This window comes from Macrobrachium rosenbergii, chromosome 5, assembly GCF_040412425.1.
Source record: "Macrobrachium rosenbergii isolate ZJJX-2024 chromosome 5, ASM4041242v1, whole genome shotgun sequence".
Lineage (NCBI taxonomy): Eukaryota > Metazoa > Arthropoda > Malacostraca > Decapoda > Palaemonidae > Macrobrachium > Macrobrachium rosenbergii.
Genome location: NC_089745.1, coordinates 39064337 through 39075489, shown reverse-complemented (window position 1 = coordinate 39075489; position 11153 = coordinate 39064337). Strand labels below are relative to the sequence as shown.

Below are 11153 nucleotides of genomic sequence, written 5' to 3'. Positions count from 1 at the left end.
CCTCAACACTCGCCTAACAATTGTGTCATACTGCAACTGCGAGGTTTTCCTTCTGTTACACCTTTCAAAGCTTTTTTACTGTCAATTTCCGTTTCAACGCTGGATGACCTCATAGGTCCCAGCGCTTGGCCTTTGGCCTAAATTCCATTCTATTCTATTCTTTTTTAATAACTGATCTCTTCTTTCTGTATTTCTCATTATCTTTTGTTACTTCTTTCTAATGAGCACCATATTCTTCGGAAGCTAGAATTTCAAGTCAGCGGCAACTGTAGTGGGCTTGCTCCATTATTCATCTTCTGAATAATAATAATAATAATAATAATAATAATAATAATAATAAATCCTTGTTTACATACTTCGTACATCTTCCATGGTGTACCTCTTGAAACGCACATCGCCAAAACATTTTTTTATTAATACATACGACAGAAGTACTTCTCCAGTCACCCGCTAAGATCTATACACACAAAAAAAAGTGAAGAGCAAGACGTAACCCCCTCCCTCTTCCCCCCTCCAAAAGAGGGCGCATTTCTGTAACAGGAGATTCCTTTCCACGCTCCCCCCCACCCCCCATTGTGCGCCATTGTCGAAAAGAGTCACCTGGCTTGAACACCTGTCATCTGCAGCCTCCTCCTTCTTCAGTTCACAAACGCCCTCGCGCAACTACTGAAAGTCATACCTCTCTCTCTCTCTCTCTCTCTCTCTCTCTCTTTTATTTGAGGGTTATGGTGAGAAAATGGCTTGTATTGCCATGGAGTTCGTGGAAGATCGAAGGTATTATTATTATTATTATTATTATTATTATTATTATTATTATTATTATTATTATTATTATTATTATTATTATTTCTGTTTATTATTATTATTATTATTATTATTATTATTATTATTATTATTATTATTATTATTCAGAAGATAAGCCCTTATGGAACAAGCCGACTACAGGGGCCACTGACTTGAAATCCAAGCTTCCAAGGAATGTTATGGAGTTCATTAGAAAGAAGTAACAGAAGATAATGAGAAATACAGAAAGAAGAGATCACCTATTAAAAAATAAAAAATAAATTAATAAATGTTGATGTTGGCATATTGCAGTAAAGATTCCCATATATACCTAACTTCAAACATTATCGTCCAAGATCGGTCAAAAAGTTTGATAAACCTTCCTAAATGTTGAATATTCCACAGGTCAGTGAAAAATTATCAAATATAACAAAATGAGTAAATAGATATGTCACGTAAAAATAAAAAGCAGTAAATTTCATTTTCAGAATAGAAAGTGAGCTAATACACAGATACGCCACGTAAAAACCTGTGAATTTAATTTTCAGAATTTTGCCCTGACACTTTTTGGACTAATAAATTTCCAAGACCTAAATAAATAACATGTACAAAATGTTAAACAGCATCCGACAAAACAATAGCCTAAATAACAATTGTTTTTAAAGATGCGACAACATCCCCAAAGCAATAACCTAGATAGCTATTGCTTTTTTATTAAACACGACACAACATCCCCAAAACATTAGCCTAAATAGCTATTATGTTTTTAATATACAACAGCATCTCTAAGACAATAGCCTAAATGACAATTGTTTTTTTAAAATATGCAACAGCTTCCCCCAAAACATTAACATAAATAAAATATTTTCAAAATATGCAACAGTACCCCAAAACAATAGCCTAAATAGGTACTGTTTTTTTTTTTATTAAATATGCAACTCCACCCCCAAAAAATAGCATAAATAAATTTTCTTTAAATATACAACAGCACCCCCAAAACAATATCCTAAATAGCTGTTGTTGTTTTTTTTATTAAATATGCAACAGCAACCCCCAAAACAATTGCCTAAATAGCTACTTTTTTTTTATTAAATATTCAACGGCATCCCCAAAATATTAACCTAAATCAACTTTTTTAAAATATGCAATAGCAACCCCAAAACAATAACCTAAATCAATCAATCATTTCCTGTGGCACCCACGGGGATGCATAGGGCCTTGATGAACTCCCGCCACCACATTCTGTCCTGGGCTAACTCTTCAAGATCTCCCCAACACTCGTCTCCTGCTTCCCGCCTCATTGTCCTTAACTAGGTCTCCTTTGGCCTACCTCTACCTCTTCTACCAAGGGCAACCCACCCCGGTATATCTCGTGCTATTCCCTATATTATACACATGGCTTAGCCAATTCCAGTGTGAGAATCTAACATACTCATCGACCGGCTGCACCCCGTTACTTCTCTAATTCTCTTATTTGGTATCCTGTCCCTTCAATTAATTCCTAATATTCTTCTGAGCGCCTTATTTTCAAATGCTAAGAATTTGTTATCCGAAGTCACTGTACTGTACCATGACGCTTGCCCATAAATCAAAATACTCCTAACCATTACCTTATAAATTCTGATTTCTGTATGCACAGAAAAATTGCTATTACAACCTAAATAGCCATTGTTTCTTTTTATTAAATATGCAACAGCACCCGCCAAAACAATGGCCTAAATAGCTGCTGTTTTTTTATTAAATATGCAACAGCATCCCCAAAACATTAACCTAAATAATATTTTTAAGTATGCATCAGCACCTCCCAAAACAAAAGCCGAAATAGCTACTGTTTTTTCATTAAATATGCAACAGCATCCCCAAAACATTAACCTAAATAACATTTTTAAATATACAACAGCATCTCCCGAAACAAGAGTCTAAATAGCAATTGTCTTTATTATTAAATATACAACAGTATCCCCCAAAACAATTACCTAAATAGCTACTGTTTTTTTTTCATTGAATATGCAACAGCACCCCCAAAACATTAACCTAAATTATATTTTTTTTAAATATGCAACAGCAACCCCAAAACAATAGCCTAAATAGCTACTCTTTTTTTGTATTAAATATGAAACAGCATCCCCGAAACATTAACCTAAATAATTTTTTTAAATATACAACAGCAACCCCAAAACAATAGCCTAAATAGCTATTGTTTTATTTATTAAATATGCAACAGTATTCCCCAAAACAATAGCCTAAATAGCTATTTTTTTACTAAATATGCAACAGCATCCCCAAAACAATATCCTAAATAACATTTTTTGTTAAATACACAACAGCACCCCCAAAATAATAGCCTAAAGAGCTGTTTTTTTTATTAAATATGCAACACTATTCCCCAAAACAATAGCCTAATTAGCTATTTCTTAATTGAATATGCAACAGCATCCCCAAAACAGTAACCTAAATAACATTTTTAAATATGCAACAGCACACCCCCAAAATAATAGTTATTGTATATATATGCAGTGTATATATGTATATATATATATATATATATATATATATATATATATATATATATATATATATATTTCTCACCTGATGCATCTTCCAAGGGTCATCGTAGATGTTTGTCGGGGATGATACCTAGCTGAAACTGAAAACGACTCGTCAGTCGGCTTGCTTCTTTCTCCTTCTTCCTAGCGTTTTTGGTCCTGGAAGGCAAAACCTTGGGAAGGCTTCTAGTTACAGGAGCCTGCTGCCGTGGGAGCCGCCGAGAACCTACTGGAGGAAAAGAGGGGGCCTCCTTCGGCGTAAGGTGACTTACGGATTTTATAAGGAGCTTAATTCAAAGCTCCACCCTTCCTTCCTTCCTTCCCCCTCCCATGATCGTCCGCCTGCCTCCTGTAACCCTTAAGGGCCCACCGGTGATATTTTCGAGAGCCCTTAACTCGAGAGGCATCACGGGAAGGTTGAAGAGTAAGGAAAATAAGGTAGTCGGTTGCCACAGAGGATTGTTTGTTGCTTAACGGTTTCTTGTTGAAGAATCACGGCTTTCATTTGTCATTGGAAATGGCTTTTATATTTCAGGTCATGTTCAGGTCACTGGAAGCAGGCCTATGAAGATTAGGCCTACTTTTGCGTCGATCAGTGGTAAATCTAGGTTTAAGCTTACGTTCTCTGTGTCAGGCGTTGCTCAACTCAGCGCCTCTGTTCCAAGAACACTGCAAGGCCTTCAAAAGATCTTGGCCCAGGAGTGGGTCCTGTCTTGGCCAGACTCACCAAGGATTAAGAAGACATACCGGGAAATTTTTGGTTCTGATAAATACAAGTAAAAAATGCGCCGAAGTTTCTTCGGCGCAATAGAGGTTTCTGTACAGCTGCTACAGCGTATAATTAAGGCCACCGAAAATAGATCTATCTTTCGGTGGTCTCAGTATAATGCTGCATGAGCCGCGCCCCATGAAACTGTAACTACGGTCCGGTGGTGGCCTATCCTATAACGTTGCCAGAAGCACGATTATGTCTAACTTTAACCTTAAATGAAATAAAAACTACTTAGGCTAGAGGGCTGCAATTTGGTGTGTTTGATGATTGGAGGGTGGATGATCAACACACCAATTTGCAGCCCTCTAACCTCAGTAGTTTTTAAGATCTAAGGGCGGCGAGAAAAAAGTGCGGACGAACAGACAAAGCCAGCACAATAGTTTTCTTTTACAGAAAACTAAAATCGCCAGTCTGCCATACTCCACTTAAATTCGTCAGGATTCAAATCACTTCTAGCGTAGAATTTATCCAGACACCTTTATTGTTGTTCTCTTTTTAGAAAAAGAATTCCAAAGCTGCCGTTTGTCTCCATGGAAAAGGAAGAGTATAGTGGTCATTAAATAAGCGAAATTTCTTTCCCATTTAAATATAAAAGTGTGTTAGTGTAAAAATTGTTGAAAGAAAACTTTAACAACAGAAAAGCAAAATCGGAACGAAAATTTCTTAATAAACATTATTAAGTTATTTATTGTAACAAATTTAAATATAGTGGCCTTGTGTTCCCTACTTGTTATTTGTCCGTGAATGGCGATATTTTGATTTGCTGCCCAGAATTCTATTCGATGGGGTGGGGTTGGGGTGGTAGTGCCATCAGTACACCTCACACAGTGCACTGTAGGCATTACTTGAGGTTCTTCGCAGCGTCTCTTCGGCCCCTAGCTACAACCCCTGTCACTCCCTTTACTGTACCTCCTTTCATATCTTTCTCCCATCTTGCTGTCTACCCTCTCCTAACAGTTGTTTCATAGAGCAACTGCGAGGTTTTCCTCCTGTTACACCTTTCAAACCTTCCTACTCTCAATTTTCCTTTCAGCGCTGAATGACCTCGTCATAGGTCCCAGCACTTGGCCTTTGGACTAAATTTGCAATTCCATTCCATTCCAGAATTGGCATGCTTTCCTACTGTGTGTGTGTATATGTGTAGATATATACAGTGATATATATATGTATACTGTATATATATATATATATATATATATATATATATATATATATATATATATATATATATATATATATATATATATATATATATGTATATATATATTCACGATCAGGTTCACCTGTCAGTTCACCCACAACTGTTTGACAGATGAGCGTCCACACGTAAAGAATAGAACTGTCAGTCGGACCGTCAACTCGAGGTCATCGCCCTCAGTGCTCGCCTAGCCTTCATCGTCGCAACACTATATGGCAACGATGGAAACTCCGCTGGCTGATAAGGAGGTGGAGCTACAAAGACTAGCTGCCGAGGCAATTCACTTAAAAATAGGAAAGAAGCAAAAATGCGCAACAGAACAGGGTTTAAATATTGCCTTTTAAAGTGAGGTGCCTACTCTAACACAATATTAATGAATAAGGTTAAGTTAGACCAGGGGGTTGGTCCAGCAGTTTATGAAATGGACTGTGAAGCCTTCTTGCACTAATAACACCTTTCATAAAAAGGCAGGATACTGGCCTAGGCCTGTACCAAATTGTCTGTATCACATGGAAATACATATATTTTTTATCATATGATTTGGACTCAACATTCTTCAAATAGTGCCGCAGGGTCTAACAATGAATAGAATTAGGCCTATGCAAAGTTTATTCCTATTCTGGTCCAAGCGGCCGAGATCCTTCCTAGACGAAAACCAGTGCCAAGCTGTAACAAAATCGTTGATTACCTGTCCAAATGTGCGATCACCTGTCAGTCAGTCGGATGAACTTTAGGTAATTCCATCAGTTCATCTGTTCTGGTGAATGGACTGACTCCGCCCACAAACTGTCGTCCATACGTAAGTTTTAACGTCAGTTTCGATGAACTGACAGATGGCCTGACAGGTAAACCTGATCGTGAATACCCGGCCAAATATGTATGCCCATTATGATTGATCATACACTGCCACACACTGCAATTGATTAATATCAAACATTAAATGCATCAGAAAACCGTTCGGTCAATATGAGCAAAAGAGATGCTTGCATTGCCATTCTTCTCGCGGTTGGGAGTGAAAAACAAAGAAAAGAAAAAAAATATGGATGAAAGAATGGTTTAAGAAAAGGTCAAAATTTTCTCACGATTGTCTATTGAACGAGCTTGTAGCGTCATCTGAAGACTACACGAATTTCCTTCGAATGGATCATAATACATTTGCTATACTATTGACGATGGTAAAGCCCCTGTCTCCTTAGTTGAACCTTGGTTAATTTCTTTCAATTTTTCTAGTAATTTGTTATAGCACTCAACTTTGGGGTTTCTATTTTTTGTATTCCTCACTCTTAATCTTCCACAAGGGTGGAAATGATTTCCAGAGTTCAATGAAGTCAAGCCAAAACTCTTGAGATTCAGTAACGAACGTCATGACTGCGTTTGCCCAACTGAGCTTGTATGATCAACCGCCGCCACACACTCGTCCATCATGGTGGACAAACTTCATGTTGGATGAAAAAATATCAAACGTTTATCATTCTTCAATCACGTTGGTCAACCTTTCAAACACGCCCATATATTCTCAAATTGTATGATCAAACGCCATGATGGATATACATGTATGATAGTGAATGGGTTGCCCAACGCGTTGCTCTTGCAATCTGAAGGACTTCTCTCCGGGTGTTTCATTGGCAGCCTTTGCCGCTTTCTTCCACGATCCCGATTTAATTTTTCCTCTCTCTTCTCAGTACCTTCATTTGCCTTTCCTTTAGGCATGCTTTGTAAGTTGTCGACAAGCGTGCGTAATTATACCAGCTGTCTGCCTCAATAAGCGCAGAGGAGCGAGCTTACACGATATATATCACAATGACGCACTGAAAATAAAGTCGTTAAATAACTCGGTTAAAACGTATTCCTGAAGACATCTTCAAGACTCCAGGATCCTCTGAAGCAGTCTTCAGCACCTGAAGCATTCCTGGAGAAACGCCTTAATTCTTAAGACTTCAGGATCTTGTGAAGTCGTCTTCAGCTGCTGTCGGATCTGCTTCCCCCGAAGAAATCTTCGAAGACTTTCGTCTGATTCCTTCTCCATGAAAAAATCCAAAGGTTTCAGAGCCTGAAGATCGTCGTGAAGCCTTCGGAAGCCCCAGAAGCCTCCAGAATTCATCTCCAAGAGCGTGGGCTTATTCATTTCCAAGAACGTGGGCTTCCCCAAAATAAATCTTCAAAACCTTTCATCTTCGATTCTTAAAACTCTGTTCTTTAGTATTGTGCAAGAAACCCAAAGGCTTCAGAGTCTGGAGGTTGTCTTGAAGCCTTCGGAACTCCCGGAAGCCTTCGGAATTCCCAGATTCCCTATACTGTCACCCCTGGGAGGACAAGAAAGATGCACTTGAAATTATTATTATAGAATATTATTATTATATATATATATATATATATATATATATATATATATATATATAATCAGAAAGCTACAAACGTCCTTTAATATCATTCATCTACCTCGAGTAATATATTTTCATATATATTGCCGAAGGAATTTTAGTTGATAATAAGTACCGTCCATTATCGATCAGGACTACAGTGACACACTAATTGTATATGAATCACGGTGATGTGATAAATAGTCATATATATATATATATATATATATATATATATATATATATATATATATATATATATATATATATATATATTGTCGTAGAGCTGGAGGAAGGAATGAAAAAGGAGTTGACCAAGTGCTTTCGTGTGTTTGATCAACAACAGCCCCGGGATGTAAAACTGGATGAACCACTTGTAAACAACATTTTTAGACGAGTTAATGTCATTTTTAAGAACTTTGTACTTAAGAACATGTTAATCAGGAATTTCCCTCTACAGAAGAATGGTTGCGTATATGAGATCCCTTGCAATCATTGTAATAAAAGTACGTGGGACAGAGTGGAAAGGATCTCGGAACAAGATTAAAACAACATAAATATAATGTCAGAATGGGGAATACTGCAAGCAATTCGTTTCAACATATGAATGAATGCAACCACACCATGAATTGGAAAGAAGCTAAAGAGATCATGATCTGTAAAGACATCACGAAAAGAAACATTGTTGAGTCATGTATAATACAGAAAACTCGTGTAGATTTCATCAACAACAGCCCCGGGATGTACAAACTGGAAGAACTACTTGTAAACAACATTTTTAGACAATTAGTTTTTAAATAGTAGTTCGGTAGTTTTTATGTTTATGTATTGCGGCCACAGAGGTGTTTTTGTAACAAATAATGATTTTTTGTATCACTTGACGCTGAGGAGGTATGGGAAATACATGAAAGCGCTTGGTCAACTCCTTTCATTCCTTCCTCCAGCTCTATGACAACATAAAATATCGCAAGTTCTAGCGATAGATCGTTAATATATATATATATATATATATATATATATATATATATATATATATATATATATATATATATATATATATATATATATATATGTGTGTGTGTGTGTGTGTGTGTGTGTTTGAAGTAAGTTAAGTATTTATTAATCTTATATATAATCCATACATTGGATGTATGGAGAATTTTGAAAATAGAGTCAATGCCTCTTTCTTTCTGATTACAAGTACCCCCAAGAGCAGTGGCTTTCTGACACACAACATAATCTTGATATAATAACTGTGGTACATGTACATGACTTGATGGGGAATGTTCCTCACTTATAATAGCTTCTTCAGAAACTAGTCATGGCAAGAAATCTCAAAATGATGAGAATTGTCTCCAGAGGCTTAATTACGAAGTGCACTTACTGACCTTCAATATTTTACTAAAAATTGTATTCATACAAAAGCGGAGATAAAATGCATTACTACCCTAAAACAGTTCACCTTGTATTTTGCTCATTTATTTATATTTTTATCTATTTATTAATTCATTTATTGATTTTGTTTTCTAATAACTGATCTCTTCTTTCTATATTTCCTATGTTATCTTCTGTAACTTCTTTCGAATGAACACCATATTCTTTGAAGGCTTAAATTTCAAGTCAGTGGACCCTGTGGTGGGCTTGTACTGTATGAATAGGGTTCATCTTCTGAATAATAATAATAATAATAATAATAATAATAATAATAATAATAATAATAATAATAATAATAATTACGATACATCGCTACCTAAGACGGATGGATGTTGCCCACACAAGGGCAAGAGTATCTCTCTCTCTCTCTCTCTCTCTCTCTCAGGTCTTTCCGTTTTAGTACAGAGGAGAAATCCCCCCTTGACCGTGGCCCTCCTGAAGTGTTGTCGACCAAACTCAAGACAAGGATTAATAAAGGTTACGTAAAGTGCAGTGTCGTCTTCAAAACCTTGTTTCCCGTGAAACTGCCGCTGCTCGGTTTCTGTGTAAAGAACCTTGGTGTAAAACATACGTAGGATGTATGAATATACTCAATCACTTATTCATATGGATATGTATGTATGTATATAAATATATGTGCGTGTGTGTATACATACGTATATATATGCATGTATGTGTGTACGCATTGTTACATTATCATATATATTTATTTCCATACCCACAGTTTAAACAAACACACACACACACACATACATATATATATATATATATATATATATATATATATATATATATATATATATATATATATATATATATATATATATATATATATATATATATATATATTAAAAGATAAGAAGAAGAAGAAGATATATATATATGTTACATTATCATATATATTTATTTCCATACCCACAGTCTAAACAAACACACACACACACACACACACACACACACACACACACACACACACATATATATATATATATATATATATATATATATATATATATATATATATATTATCATCACGAATGATCAAATACTAAAATCCAATAATTTATCTCACTTCAGCCAAATGCCTGAAACCTCATAACAATAATATTAAGACTGAATACTCTAAAGGTAACAGTAATCCCTTAAAACTTGCTTAACACTTGAAAAATCAACCAAAGTTTATCAAGTTATGGGTGAGGTAATAACTGTTAATAAACAAATAAACTAGGGAAAAAGGGCATCACTCCATCAAACATTATAAATATTTCCCTGGTTCTAATTCACTTTGATAATATCAAAAGAGAACGGTACAGATATATCACTTACCTTGTACACACACACAAACATCTTTAATCACTGCTGGTCAAAATGAAACACTGTGCTTTTAAAAATTTAAACAAGCAAATTTATTCCTAAGTTCAAAAGTTATAAGTAGAGTTCACAATCTCAAAAAGATTTACTATTACTTGATAACCATATACGATTTAATTAATTCTTAAACAAGTTTAATTCACAAAACTTTAATTTATCAAAAAATCAAGTTAACTGAGCAAAATTCGAACTATTAAGATTTATTCCAAATTTGACAAAGAAATCTCAAGAAATGGAAATCAGCACAAGTATTCAGTGTTACAGTATCAACACATAATTTTGGGTAACAATGAAATTATAAACATATGAGCATATATGAATAATATGAAAACAAGGACATATTAAAAATTAATATGCAGCAGAAAATACACCAACAGCAATGTCACTAAGACAAATTCTGTTTAAAGATTATATCTATCTCTCAAAAGATTACATCCACTTTTTAAAAGATCATATTCATCTCTTACCAAAAAATATTACTATCTTTTACCAAAACAACACTTCAGTGTTTAACATGGTACAAAACAAGTAAATAAGCACATTACCTTACTCCTTTTTGTACTCTATTATACCCTCTTTTCTCATCAACAAAAATACACTTTTTACACAATGTCTGTATAACACAAATATTTTAAACAATTCTCAAAACTATGTTTCGTGGGAGAGTGACCAAAACTGCACAACCTTCT

General features: G+C 35.3%; 1 protein-coding gene and 1 pseudogene across 1 annotated transcript in view; one reads left to right on the top strand and one right to left on the bottom strand.

Moving 5' to 3' along the window:
- The window catches only part of LOC136838685 (uncharacterized), a 13528-nt pseudogene extending 9992 nt beyond the window's left edge, over positions 1-3536 (bottom strand).
- Positions 1-11153, top strand: part of Rpn6 (regulatory particle non-ATPase 6) — a 36556-nt gene that overhangs the window by 4313 nt on the left and 21090 nt on the right. The window lies entirely within an intron of this gene.